Source organism: Megalops cyprinoides, chromosome 24 (genome assembly GCF_013368585.1).
Source record: "Megalops cyprinoides isolate fMegCyp1 chromosome 24, fMegCyp1.pri, whole genome shotgun sequence".
Lineage (NCBI taxonomy): Eukaryota > Metazoa > Chordata > Actinopteri > Elopiformes > Megalopidae > Megalops > Megalops cyprinoides.
In genome coordinates this window covers 12,857,453-12,872,702 of record NC_050606.1, presented here as the reverse complement: position 1 = coordinate 12,872,702, position 15,250 = coordinate 12,857,453, and the positions used below count along the sequence as shown (strand labels likewise).

Sequence of the window (15,250 nt, the reverse complement as noted above, 5' to 3'; positions counted from 1 at the left end):
GAAACTGCATCCACCTCTCCAGAATTTTTTCACTATCACAGTTTGCTACCAAAACAAAGATGGCATCCAGATGTTGTTCTTTCATAGCAAATATAGCTTTTTTGAAATTATTTCACAATGAAGTAAATAAAAAATGTTGCATACTGACCAAAAAAAAAACAAAAAACAAATTTAAAAAACCTTTGTGAAAGGGTTTGTAAAATAGCTGTAACAACTGTTGTTTTTATTTAAAATCTCTTTGTGTTTTCCTTTATACTATATCTTTCCTATTCAAGATCAACTGTGATAAAAGTATTCTTTAATACATATGTATTGTGCATCTAAGAGGTGCGACCTCAGTGACTTTCAGCAGTTCAGTGCAACTAGTTTCAAAGTAACATTCCAGAGGCGGCATTATTGTGAAATTGAAATGGAACAAATCATAACAGTTTCTTCACATTATGATCCATTTACATTTACTATATTCTGGTCAGTTCCCATCTCCACAACTAAGCACACCTGAAGATGTAGCTACCACAATCATTTGGATTCATCCTACATTACTTATATCCATTTATCTTCACAAATTAAAATAGGTCCATTTCTTTTAACAGGAAAATGCGGTGTTCGGAAATATTGAAATATTTATGAAAAGGAATGCTTATTTATTTATTTATTTCAAAATTAGAATCATCGAAAAATCAGTGGGCTGATTCCTCTCATCGTTTTTGTTTGATTTTTTTTTGTGCATATTTAGCAGTGTCCTGGGTTGTTGTTAATCACATCTTTTTGCACAGTTGCTCTCAACTACAAAAGCTGAAAATTCTGTAGTAAAGTCTTGCCGTGCTTAACTTGATAATGTGGTGATGTAAATATATATTTCAGTGTTTCTGTACTTTCTGATAAAATAGGCTTTCTGCCAGAAACACCAGTGATGCCTTATAGAAAACTGAATAATTATGAAATGAAACCTTTATAAATACTGTATGATCATGTGAGAAATGATGAATTTATACAATTGTAAATAATGACTCTGTTCTTTGATGTCAGATTTGAACTTATTTTAATAAACTGAAATGTAATGCTCTTGGCTTTTGATTTTGTTCTAAACATAAAATGTACTGTGGACAACAGTAATTAAATTTTATTAAGGTCTAAATTTCATTTCTAAATTCATTTAGACATGTACCAGACCTTTAAACTATAAATTTGCTAGTATTCTGTTTACTATCAATTAGTTCATAATGATTACCTCTTTTGTGGTTCATTACCACATACGTTAAATTATGTGGATGATGTGGTCCAACTACAAAATCTATCCACAGTATAGGAAAAGAAGACATTTTGTTGTCTGTTGAAGGTCATGGTTATTGACAAGACCTCCTGCCTTCCCAGACTTCATAATCTCCAGCCCCTGTCACTCAGATGATTGAAGTGCTCTGTTTTGAACGGTGAGGGGAGCAATGATCCTAAAGTGCTTTGTTCCACACTCAGTGTGGAAGGATAACAGTCCTTTTCAGATGCAGAAATCATAAATGTCCCTGGAGATGGCTTTTGGAAAATCATGGAGGAATAGCCAGAGCAGGTTATGTAATATGCATGTAGATTCATTTCATACAATTCCTGCTGAGTCGGGAGGAAGTGGAGCAGAAAATTCCATCAGCATAAAGACCCCCACAGCATTTTCTGTTTGTTACAGTTCTCGGGCAGTTGGTGACCCCTGAAGTGAGCCAATGAAGGATAGTGACAATTAAAGAAGGTGTCAACTGATTGAAGTACAGAAGACGGTTTGTATTTTTCTCTCTTGCTCCCCTTTGGCTGTAGCAGGAGCTTTGCCAATTAAAATCATGGTTTTTTTAAAATTATTTTCCCTATGAGCTTGTAGCAATGCTATGTGATTTTTTTCTCAATAGCCTCCTCTTTATTTTCAACAGATGTGCAGTTTGTATTCATTAATAGCTACTCTGGCTTATACACAACATTGACCTTGAACAGAGCTGCAACTGTAAACTTTTAAGAGGAAAACCAAGCCTTATTCAAAATTGTTGACCATCTAACCAGTCCCCTCAAACTCTGATTGGTCCAATGAGAATGTAATGAATGTAATACAACAAATAAATGAAATGATGAATCCTGTCAGACCATCATCCCAACAATTAGCAATCTCCCTTGAATTCCTTTTACATTTTTCATTAACTTTGACCTACAGCGAAATTCAAGTTTTCTTCTCAATAAAAGTGCAGTCAGTTTCGTAAATTTTTGTGCATGCAGAATTTTTGTGTGTGCAAAAACTCAGCAGACTCACACTCACACTTACGGTAGTTTTGAGACTACGTGAATGTTGACTGCGTGCATGGCAAGGCTGATCAATCAGAAGAACTCTCCATCTTCTTAATCAGGACATGCCCTTCTCTCAGTCTTCCACAACAGCTCACTGACATGACATTGGTTTGACAGATGTAAACATGAACTCAGATTAAATAAGCTATTATTGCATTACATCATCTTATTATTCTGTATGTCATCCTAACATACTCTGTCACAGAGGTAGATCAATCAGAGTATTTTCAGTCAAACATACATAATTAGCCATCATTGTATTTTCAATAATGTTCAGCGCTGGGGGGAAAAATAACCCTTGTCAAAATAATTATAACATTAAGCAACAGTTTCTTCAGGCAGAAACTTGGTCTTTATCAAACAGCGCTAGTATAAATATAGCATTTCCACAATAAATTTGACCTACAATAAATGCTGATCCCACTTTTAATGATATATTCAATCATGTACTTCACTTGATATGGTAAGCTTTAGAGTTGGATTTCTATGAGTACTGCAATATATGTGTAAATCATATTCATTCTCTCATATCTCTTGTGTGTGTGCATGTGTGTGTGCGTGTTTTTTTATTGGGTTGAAATGACTGATCATCTTCCAAGTAAATATTACATTCAACATACCACTTCCTCCAGAACAGAGGACATGCAAACTGTGAAATTCATATCTGAAGGTAGATAATCAAGATATGAAAGTGTCATAATCCTTTCATTTTGTATAAAACACATTAGCACATAGGTGTAAATAACCAGTTAATGGTGTGAATGAAATATTTCCTGTGTTATTGTCTCTTTCTAGGATAAACCCTTCCGGATTATTCCTTAACTGTGACTAAAAGCTTATTTTATAGTCGATGGGTAAAAAATGTTAAAACTCCCTTCAGAACCAGAACAAGTACAAGTAGCAGGCTGAACAGCAGAGCTAAAAAAATGGAAAAGCCTGAAGTCAACTAGACTCCAGCAAGTGAAAAGGACTGTAAGTACACCGATATGTATTTTCATTCCTACTGTAAGTGGGCTGTTGTGTTTAATTGGGTCTCTGATCATGCTGGAGCTGGCAAAACAAACTTACTGAATGTACAGTAGAATGCTAAAGTTATTAAAATTTGGTAAAATTATCAAGGATACATTCCTGAGCCTACAGCTACAGTACATAACACAAAACCACACTACCATGGTTAGTTAGGTGTAATGCTATCCAAAGTGGAACTGAAACAAATCATTGGTCTCAGAACATTTGCAACTGTGGTTTAGGAGGCACTATATGTCTGAGGAAATATTAGTGTCAGATGACATGCTGGATCTACCCACAATGCGTATTGTGGTCCGCTATATTTTTCAAGGACTCCCTGCATAGTGCGTGGTTTGCTAAGATGCCTGCTGTAATGGTTTTCCACCCGCATCACATTCCTTCGCCATCTCTCTCAAAGCCTCAGGTGCCGACGCTTCAAAAGCGCTCCCTTTACCCCTGCTTTCTGTGTGGTCTTAGGCCTCTCTGTGTGGCCTTTCTGTTCTCACTGGAATCATGAGCTGAATGACAATTTGTCCTTAAGCTGAACTCGGCGGACTGTTGTATTTATATTATCGGTCAGCGGTGCTGCCTGTTGGTAAAGAAAAGGGATTATAACCTAAATGTTGCTGGGTTGATTCCTTGAAGGGGCACCACTGTTGTAATTATTCAGAATTACAACACCCTATCAATATAATTACAATTATATTGATAGGGTGGACAACATAATAATTATAAGATATGTATGCCATTTTGGACAAGACTGTCTGTTAAGCAGTTGTATTTTGATGTAAGTCCTTGGGCTTTGTGTTTTATACTTAACCCAGCAACTTTGCACTTTGGGTTAATTCCCTGAAGGGGCATGACTGTTGTACCCTTGGTAAAGTACTTAATCAGAATTGCCTCAGTGAATATTGATAGGATGGATAACGTAATAATTATAAGATATGTATGCCATTTTGGACAAGACTGTCTGCTAAGCAAATGTATTGTGATGCAATTATGTGGGCTTTGTATTTTACACTTAACCCAAAGTGTCATCCATGCTGAGGTCAGTCTATGGAATTAACCTTTACTGAAGTGCCCTCAGACTGGTGTCACACAGTACTGTGCTCAGCACTGTCCGGTGCTATTTACAGATCACTAGATTATGCTGCCCATCTGCTGTGTGACCTCATAATACCTGTCCTGGTCTCACTGTAATACCAGCACTGCCAGCTGATGCAACTTCTCCCTGACCGAATTGATCAACGTGACCAGTGTAGCCAAGCAGTTGTGGTTACTGCTGGCCATTGTGTATGTAAATGTCAGTGTTTGCTGTGATGGTGGTTCACTGCTCCCTGGCCTCCCCAGGCTGGCGGCTCCTCCTCTGCACTATGTGAAATCTTCACCACCGATGCGGTTCTTTGCCTCTGAGTCGTGACACGTCCTCAAAAATCCGCTCTGGCCATGCCACCGTCACACACAGGATCAGCAAGTAGGTGCTCTGACTCATGCCACGTCGTGCCCTTCATCCACCGGCTTACCTGGCCTGTCGCCGGGCATCATACTTGCCGCCCACATACCTGGTCGCCATAGTAACTCTCCTGACTCCCTCTCAGGTTGCCAAGTCCAGAAATGTCAGTGTCCACAGTATAGTATATGCAAATGGTGTCCAGTTCTTCAACAAACTCATTCCTTTATTAGAATTCCCAGTCGTACCCAATCGACTAATTCACCTCTGTCTCAGTAGTGTCCTTTGAAATGCATTATAATAGACTATTATAATGTTCCTTTCCAATATTAATTTAATGGTGGCTGGTGTGTTTGTGTCTCATCCCAGTTCAAAGATGTCATCATGTTTTCATCAGAATTTCAGCCATAACTCTACATTGTAAGGAGGCCTCAAGCTTATAAAACAAGAGCCATGGTTTCTGCTTTCAGCTATTCAAGGTACAGGCGCTGCTTCAAGATAGCTGGCAAATTGCTTCAAAATGTCAAACTAACCTTGGCAGTAAGTAGATAAATATTGATTGTGATGAGATAAAGACGTGAATCACTCACGCAAATATGTCATGCTTACAGCTGTTGACATTTAGTATTACGTTGTGCCTAAGAACCATTTGAAACAGTCCATTTAGTGCATCTTTCTTTGCCATAGTAGGAGGAATGTCAGGTGCTGGGGGCATTTCAGAATAAATTATGCTTGAATTAAGCCCAAGATCAAAATGAGTTTGTTTGAAAAGTAGCTTATTTGGTAAATAAAACATCTGTAACATGTAATGTGGTTTGCATACATATTTACCCTTTACCAGTCATGAGTGCGTGCGCGCACACACACACACACACACACACACACACACACACACGCACACACGCACACACACACACACTCGCTGTTTCTCTCACTCTACATTGATCTGTGTTTTTTTACACGATTTTTGCGCAGGAATCTCTCAGCTGGATCGGCGTTTCAGCACCATTAAGTTTCAGACAGCTCACTGAAAGAGACCACTTTGTGGTTTACTGCCTCATTTCCATTATAAACAGCTGTCAGGTGTGTTTCAAAGGAAGGAAACGTTTCACAGCACTTTCACAGCTGGACAACACATCATGCAGTGGACCCTTTGTATTTTCTGTACATGGTTTCAAGTGTCTCCTATTCTTCAAATCACTGGCCCTCTCAATGTTAGAAGACTACGTTAATCATGACAGTAAATGGTAAATTTAAAATATCCAAGCCAGGGAGCCCTTCTGGTCAAGTGACTTGAACATAATAATAATATTATTATTATTATTATTATTATTATGACAGATATATAAATGCCAGAGATTGTAGAAAGGTATTTGAGTTGTTTTATACTTTAGAAAAAAAACTGGTTTTAACTTTATTTTTTACATGTATTTGATAGAGAATGGTTTCCATTACACGACAATGTAGATATAACATGTCTGTTCTGTTGTATTTTAACTGCTAAAAGCGAGATAACCTGCCTTTAAATATCTAAGTAAGACAGTTTACTTTGGCAATTGCTGTTAAGAAACTGAGACTAGAGCTCTGATATGTCAGTAAGTCTCCCCTCTTACAACGGCTAGTTTGGTAAGATGTTACAGTAACTCACTGACTTGAACCAATTACTGTGTTTTGCTGTGGAGAGCAAGTCAGCAATTTACAGCACACAACTGCCTCACCTGTTTTGGAGTTTATGAGGCATCACTCTTCAGGAACCGTCTGCGCACATTGATGATGGTCTTATGATTTAAAATAATTTTCATTTCCTTTATTGCACGTCATCTTTCTCTCAAATGTTATGATGATCCTGGCATATTAGTCACACCATCATGCCTTGTCAGTCCTGCGTTGGCGCTTTAGTCATATTTTTGAAAAGGTATTATGGCTTTTTTTAGGAATTCATTTCTTCCCATGCAAATTCCTCTCTTTGTTTTTGAATTCCTATAGACGCCTACAAAGCCGCTAATAGGCCTAATAACACCATTAGTGTGAAAGTGCTAATTGGAGTTTTATGAAAATTGGCACTGGTGGAACACAAGAACATCTGTTCTCCAGAATAAACTTGAAAGATAAGGTGCAATGTCACAATGCTCTCTATTTCCAGCTAGAACAGTCTCAGGAGATGACAGGATTAAAATAAAAAAGGAAGAACGGATTTGGAATGTAATCTTCCATCTGTTAGTGGTTTATCTGCTTCTCTCAGTCTAGATTATTGAGTCTTATCCCCTAGACTTGCTGGAATAGCTGGCCTCATGATTCAGACAGTTCCAGATTGATCTGAAAGCACTGTAGGTCAAAGATTTATCTTGTAAATTAAACCAGCATTTCCTGTATCATCTTTGATAAGTTATTGTGATTATATTTATTACCGAACCTAAGCTGACGCTCTTATCCAGAGCAATTTCCAGTGCAATAGAACATAAGTGTATCCATTCAGGTTAAATGAGCAACAGTGTCAAACCAGGCTAACAACACTCACAGACCAGTGAGTGTGAGCATAACACCATTCAAACCCTACCACAATTTAATTTGTACAACCTGACTAGGCAATGGAATCCAAGTATACTACAGTTTTAACATCAAATAACACTGTAGATCACACCCCACAGAGTAAAATCTCACAACAAGAAACAAAATAGTCATGCTGATTGCATGATTAAAAAGTTACCAACTAATTTTCCCCCCAAAACTCAAATTATTTTCTCTTCTCATAGCCTTCTTACCACCCTGACAATCCACTGAAGTTCAATGGCTCCCCGTGGAAGGGTGAAAAAGCAATTTTCTGATTAGTGCACTCCAAGTATTTGTTTTAGCATGCTGTGTTTAAAAATAAGACAGCTGAAAAAGGGCCAAGCAGCTGTGAGCTAAGCTGGTAACAGTTTATTTATTTATTTTTGTAAATGTGTTTCAGATCAATATTAAAATGGCCCCTTGAGGCACTGAGGCGTAAAATTGTACCTCAGCTTCCACTTCTGAGAGTTCAGCACTCAGGAGCAGCGGATGATCATAATGATGATGGAAGTGTTTACGGAATCTGTGGCTCTAAATGACCATTTTAGAGGCCAAAACATCCGACAGGTAGTAAGAGCAATGGGCATTGGTGGCCATCGATGGGCATCGGTGGCCAGGGGAAGTAGCTTCCAATCTGGCATCCACTATTTGGGATAAACTGGACACAGTATAAAGCAGGACAAACAGACACAAGGTAGCAAAGGATGAAGTTTATCACCATTTATTGACTCTCAGCAAATTAAAATGTTAGGAAATACAAAAGAGTGGTTGAACTTTTGCACGTCATTCAAAAAGCAATGGGTAACATGTATTCTGGAAGAGCCCTGAAGCTCCAGCACTCAAAACATAAAAAGGACTCATGTAGCAGAACTGTACTTGGGTCAATGTCCCCGAGTGCCGGTGTGACCTTTCACTAAACTTTTTTTGGCATCATTGTTTTGAATAAGTTTCTTTTTTTCCCACAGACTAAAGATGAATGTCACATGCAAATTTCTGCTTGGATGCCATGGCTCACGGGGGTCAGAACTTATCTCGGTTCTATGGTGCGAGGCAGCTGATGTACAAGTATACCCCCTGGACAGGGAACCAGTCTGTGTCAGGGCCATTACCCACAATCCCTCTGTCTTTATGCTCAGGGCCAAAAAGGGGGAGCAATTTTGGAAACCAGCATTTTTGGAATGACCTGGTTTTGGGTCAAACTTATAGCCCTCTGGTGGGGGGGTGAGGGGTGGGTCTAACCACAAGTAAGGCCAGCAAATTTGGCAAAGTTTAAAAGAAGCCTTTTTATTTACGCTTTAACCCTCAATCCTCCCCCTCACTACCCGATTCGTCTGCACAATTATGATAGCGGTACACACTCCAAACATCTGTTCTGATGAGGCACATATGTCCTCAAAATATGTCCTGTGGATTAGTCTTCAGCGGGAGGCCATTTTGGCTGAAGCCGTACGCCACCCAGTCTGTGCGCAGTATGTGGGCAGGGCCCAATCACGCTTGTGAAAGGTAACGATAACCAAGAACCGCGGCCATAACTGTAAATTGTCTGCTTCGAGGCACACCGGAGGATGTTATCGTTCGGTGTGCCTCGATCAGCTCCTCTGTTGCCACTCTGGCCGGGGAGATAAGCAAGGCTGAGGGGACGGAGAGAATTGATGCCGTGCTCGCTTTCTGCCAGCTGCACAGAAGCATCAAACGCAGAGACGCGTGCGCGTGGATCGCTGCAGTCAAGGCGGGAAACGGGCAAATGCAGCACTCTCTCAAAGGCCTGTCTTGAAGGCATACTGGGGTGTTTCACATGTTGGAGTGGCTGTTCGGAGGTCCTTTACTTCCTGACACTCCGTTAAAAAGGTGACCACAAGACTCAGATGAAAAAGTCGTAGAGCAGCTCGAACGTCTCAAGAACAGTGCATCTCCTTTTTTGTTGAGGGGTGAGGGAGTACAAGTTAGGTTCAGATTCATTTAGACCAAAGTGTTTCATTACATTAATGAAAAAAATCATGAAAAATTAAAATTTGGTCTTAAAATGTTTGAAATTCTTATAATTGAGCAACGAAATAAAGCAAAAATGATCATTATTGGTATTTTATCTTGAATGCTTTAAGGTGAAGCTTCCCACTGCCATTATTGGACTTCAATTCCTTTGTAAGCAATGTTCAATATCAGGAATTTTCTCTCACTCCTCAGGGCATAGGCCTAATCAATGCAGTTTGATGAAGTTTTTCTAACATGAATGAAAGACAGATTTAAAAAAAGCTGCAAGGTTTGTGTTTATTGACTGCAGATTGCATTCATTTTTAATTAAGTGAAGAGCGTGACTGTGACCAGTTTATAGGATTTTTGTTGACATTTAATACATTCAGATACATTTTACATCTATTTATTTTCTCTAATTCAGAAATGGGAAATGAAAAAAAATGGTTCATAAAGGTAAAATGAATAAACAGAAAGAACACACCGAGAGTTAGCCGGCTCAGATGTCTAGCAAATCGTGCATGTTATCCAGCTATTATTGTTTTAAAACGATGGATCTGAGATGTGACACTGGACACTTAACTGGCTGTCCTGAGATAGCATAGATGATTTTCCATTTTTATAATGACTATAAAGATGAAATGTGTGTAATGTTTGGGCAGCATGTGCTTTTTCTGGTTTTGCAGATAATGGCTGAGGGATAAATTTGCACCAGACCCTCTCGTCCTCCTCCTTTGAGAACAAATGATTTCCATCACTTTGGTGCTCCTGCTTAGCTGTTGATATCTCCCTTGATTCACCTTGAAAATGATTTATAACATCATAACTTTTTTTTAATTCGCACAGCTAACCACAGTCTTACCAACAGAGTTGTTCTATTGAGATTCATTTTCAAGGTTGATGCTGTCAAGAAAAATCGAATAACTCTATACACTCACAAGTGCAAAAAATGTGCCAGGTGTGAATTGTGATACCTCTGGCTTCTTTTCAAAGTTCAAGTGTTCTATGTTTTGTTTGGGCTTAGCTCACTTGCCTTCACAATGCAACTGTCACTGGACGGTTTAGGTGAGTTCACCGTGCACCAAAGGTGAGGATCGTGAGGTGACAGTGACATCTGACAGGGATGGGTTCATGGAAAGGACACAAAGCAGCATCACTGTCAAGCTTTTGAAAAAAAAAAAAAAGAAGCTTAACTCTGTTGATGTAGATGGCATTGTGTCACTGACTTATTCAATGAAATTCAACTCATAATAAAATAGCGTCTAACACTATTGAATCGAATCTTATTTTAGTTAACCATTTTTTCTGATCCATAGAGGATTATGGCATACAAAGCTCACTTTAACAACTGACTCGAATCAACTGTTTTACAGCCTCGGTTTGTTGTTTGTCTGTAAATGATGTTGTGCTAGCATAGTCTATATGATGGCTTACAATTTAAGTGACACCCCTCCATCCAAAAGCCTTTGAAGACAGTCCAGTGAAGTAGCTTATATGTAATTGTGGGTGGGTGTGCCCGGCAAATGCCTGGCCTATGTAATGCTTAAAGTATTTATCTGCAGTAAGAACCGTGACTCTGTCCAGACTTAGCAGGTACAGTTAGTCCTTTGCTTTTTCTGGGAATTACTGGCAGATACTGTAGGTCTAGAACTTCCCAGCACTCTGAATAGAGTCAGCCCTATGGTGATGCAAGGACTCATTCATCTTTGTCCGATTTTACAGTTTCAGTTTCCTTGCACTATGGAACAACATTTACATATCAGCAGAAGTTCCCCGAGACCACTGGGTTACCATATGTCATTGGTGTCATTGACTGCATTCTTGTGGCAATATGGACACCACAATATTACAAAAGCAAGCACTACCACTCCATCAGTGTTGCGTACATGTTGTCTCCAACTTCTGAATATGATTTTAGAATGAAGGAATCATGTGTGCTCTCTAGTCATCACACAAACAGCAGCGTAAGCAAACACCTTTATGAATGAGTTTTCAAAACCGCTAGCATATTGGGGAAAAAATACAACATCAAATACATTATATTAAAGTAATACCAGTAATGGGGGCTAAACATCTATCCAGAGACAGTGTTACTGAAACCTCTTGCTTTCTCTGATCAACAGGGCAGCAGCAACACTGTCCCCAGATGTACAATGTCTATGGTTGCACAAAGCGTTGGTGGTATAGTGGTTAGCATAGCTGCCTTCCAAGCAGTTGACCCGGGTTCGATTCCCGGCCAACGCAAGCATTGTACTTCTTGTTTCTTACGGCTTTTTACTTGTGTTGTACTCTGCCTCACTTTGGATAAAAGCATCTACCATATGAATAAATATAAAAATGTAAATGTAAAAATTAGGTTTGGGGTGGGAGTGTAGTGTGGTTAAGGAGCAGGACTTGTAACTGAAAGGTTTGATTCCCCATGGGGGCACTGCTGCTGTACTCTTGGGCGAGGTACTTGACCCACAATTGCCTCAGTAAACAATGGATAACACTATAAAATTTCTGTAACTGATGTAAGTCGCTCTGGATAAGAGCATCTGCTAAATGCCAATAATGTAATGTAATGTAATGTCTGTGGTGGAGCATGCAGTAGCCATGCTTAGGAGCTGCTGGCTATGAAGGTGGAAAGCTGCTCCTCTGCCTTCAGAAAGCCAACGACATCATAACAGCTTGTCACATGCTCCGCAACGTGGAACCATAAAATGGGATTGTGTTGGCCCCCGTGGACACGATAGCAGATGCAGCAAAGCCTGTTAGCCCACCAAAGCCCCCCAACGCAGCCACAATTCAAAGGCAGCCGCAGGTAGCGAGATGCCTGCGAAACCACAAGAACTCATGAATGTGGGCTAATGCACTACAGTGCATCATCCAATACAGTGTGCATGTAGCTCATGATGGGCACTTAGTTCAGGCTTAGAGCGCATGACACTTCAAAAAAGGAAAAAAAAAACACTCCTAGTGCCGTAAGTATCCGCAATGACACTTAAAACATGTGACATTAAAACATGACATTTTTTAATTTGGTTGTGCTCTTCTCAAAAGCTCCTTCACCAGGTGTCAACTGGACTGCATGTAAAAACTTTCAGAACATCCTGAAGTTCATTAGCTAAGATCCTAATTCTGCATACCTCACATTTCTACCACACGTTTCTATCAATACTGATACCCCTAGAAAAACAAGCTATACAAGAGAGGACTACACTTCAAACCCCAGATCTCAGTGATTATACAGACATGTTTTGTTCATGGCATAGAATGTGTTCAGCAAGGCTTTCTTAAATCCTTATCTAGGATAAGATTGACTGTGGACTGTTCCACTAGGTACAATTATTTTCCATTAAAACCAGATCTCGAGTAGGGTCTCCAGCTTTTATTTGCTTCAAGAATTGAAACTTTAGTCAATGCGCATCCCATTGTAGGTATGATAGAGTGAAAAGAATATAGGCTCTGTCTTTATGGAGACAATCTGCCTGTATGTGTCATAGACCCAGTCTCCAGAAACACTAAACTTAGTCCACCCAGAAATCTTTTTCATGTTTTAGGATGTCCATCTAAACTGACACACAGGAAATAATACCCATTAATGCTGCAATGTCTTTTTGATTCATTTTAACATAAAAATTAGTTTAAAACTTACCTGAGGTTGAGAACAGCACTATTGCCTGAGTGCTGAAAACAAGACCTTTCCCATTTTTTGGAATGCAGTGTGTCAATATTTTGCCACCAAATCCAGTGGTAAAAAGTCCCTAAATATCAGGACATAAACTGGGTAAAACTTTGTATGACAGAGCAGCATTGTCCTTGCTGATCTGAAAAGAAATTCTGCCTTCTATTGTGAAAGCCTAATGCATTATGTAGAATCTAGCATAAGAATGGCAGAATGTCTGTAAGACTTGAGACTTGTAACTGAATCATACAATATGTTTGCCTCTTTTTAACAGTTAAACAAAACAGGCAGAAAGCAATTCACAGACACACAGGCACACAGACACACAAACACACACACACACACACACACACACACACACACACACACACACACACACACACACACACACACACCAAGGTCACATTTTTCAGCCTAGCAATTTGAGACTGAGCTCTGGCACAGAACATTGTTCCCTGTGATCCCAGTCAGGTGCCAGTGAAGGCCACTCTTTCTTTGAAACCTTCATGCAGGGGCACAATATCCTGAAATTTTAATGTGTCCATTTTTGCAAACGGTTCCCTTAAATGTGAACTCTGCCTGCCTGAGGGTGATTTTCGCTGTGGGCGAGTGGGAGGAAGCCCAGCACTGAATGCATTCTTCTTCAGTATGCACAAGGCACGGTCAAATCCAATTTAAGATTATATATACACCACCTTCATCCATCTACGGCAAAGCACTTGAAAATATATCAGGCCTTAGACCCACGTTGTGACAGGTGTAGACAGACGCCTGTGACACTGGCGGTCTGGTCCTGCCCCAAATTATCTTGTCTTGTGTGTTCCATTTTTCAAACACCCCTTCATGCATTGAGGAGACCTCCTGACCCTATACCCTCGACTGTTCTCTTTTGTATTCAAACTGGCGATGCCCCACTTCCCAAACAGCAATTCAAATTCATTTTATTTTTTCCCTTGCAAGGGGGTTGATTCTGCTCAAATGGGAAAAAAAACCCATTTTCCCACACAGACACTTTGGCTCAAAGATGTGATGCAATGCCTACAACTGGAGGTTAAGGTTCATCTCTGGTGGCTCATCTGACAATTTTTGTTTTGTCTGACAACTCTTCATGGCGTGTTTTCAATCCAAGATCTGGGCCAGTAATCCAAATTCTCAGGGTAATTTTTGAGAATGGACTTAAGCTTTGAAAATCATTCTCATCCAAAACCTGGGAGGGTGTTTAGAATAGTGCTAAGATTAACTAATGAACTGGGACAAAAATTTATGTCAGTTACGTGAATGACAGAAAAGCCAGAAAGGAAATCTATTCTTTAATATACATACTGCCTCTGAACTCCAGATACAGGTTTGGACTTTTTCATTGGCTGTTTTTGACAAGAACGGCTTAGGGGAAAGGGCTGAGGGTGGTTCTTAAAGTATCTTATTAACTATTTAGCATTAACCATTTTTAACCATTAATCATTCTTGCTAATTAATCAACCAGCCAAAAATGAGCTAAAGCTGTTTACTTCAGATTGTACATTGTAATCCAGTGATCAGGCAAGGAAGTACTGAAATAGCTGGTTGACTTGCCCACAATGTGACTGGGCCTGCCGTATACTGTATACATTCATATAACAGTAACAGAACTGAGTTGGGCTGGGGCCATTCAGAGATGACACATGCTTAAAACACACCATTGGTGATACGCTTCTCTGGCATTAATCTAACGTCATAATACTAAGGCCCCACATAATAACAATTAAATAAAATAATAAAAAAAACATATATTCCTCAACAAACAGTATAAAGAAATAAGTAGGATTCCAAATTTTGAACTGAGAGTAACAAGCATTATTTTACACAGGCTGGTCCAGTAAAAAGCATATATTATCACGGGAGTTTATCTGAGGTGACTCAAACATCAGAACAGCAGTTCTCTTTTTGATTTTAAAGTGGTCTGTCGGAAGCGTGGGGAAGTAAGTACTACCAGTCACAGTCTGGGTAGTTTTGTTGCTGATAGAATTGGTCACCCAGGAAACAGCTTCAGGACCCACTAGTGAACATTAATCTAAGTGACGTCTAAATGCCATTGTATTTTGTAAAGTAAAGTGAGACTAGAAGCCTGTCACATTAGACAGGGTTTTTGTCTTTTTTTGCTAGAAGGATATCAGGAATGACTTAGTTGAGTCTCCCTTGCAGACTGAGTGCCTGCTTTCCAACAGTTAAATGATGAAGACAATTTTCCCAAAGGAAAACCGCTTACTGCCTTAATATGGATGGTTCATACAAATGCAGCAAAAGTT

General features: G+C 39.5%; 1 non-coding gene across 1 annotated transcript; it reads left to right on the top strand.

The window, feature by feature from the left end:
- Positions 1-11,470: 11,470 nt before the first annotated feature.
- On the top strand, positions 11,471-11,542 carry trnag-ucc. The gene has a single exon. It is a non-coding gene; the product is annotated as a tRNA-Gly (tRNA).
- Positions 11,543-15,250: the final 3,708 nt, after the last annotated feature.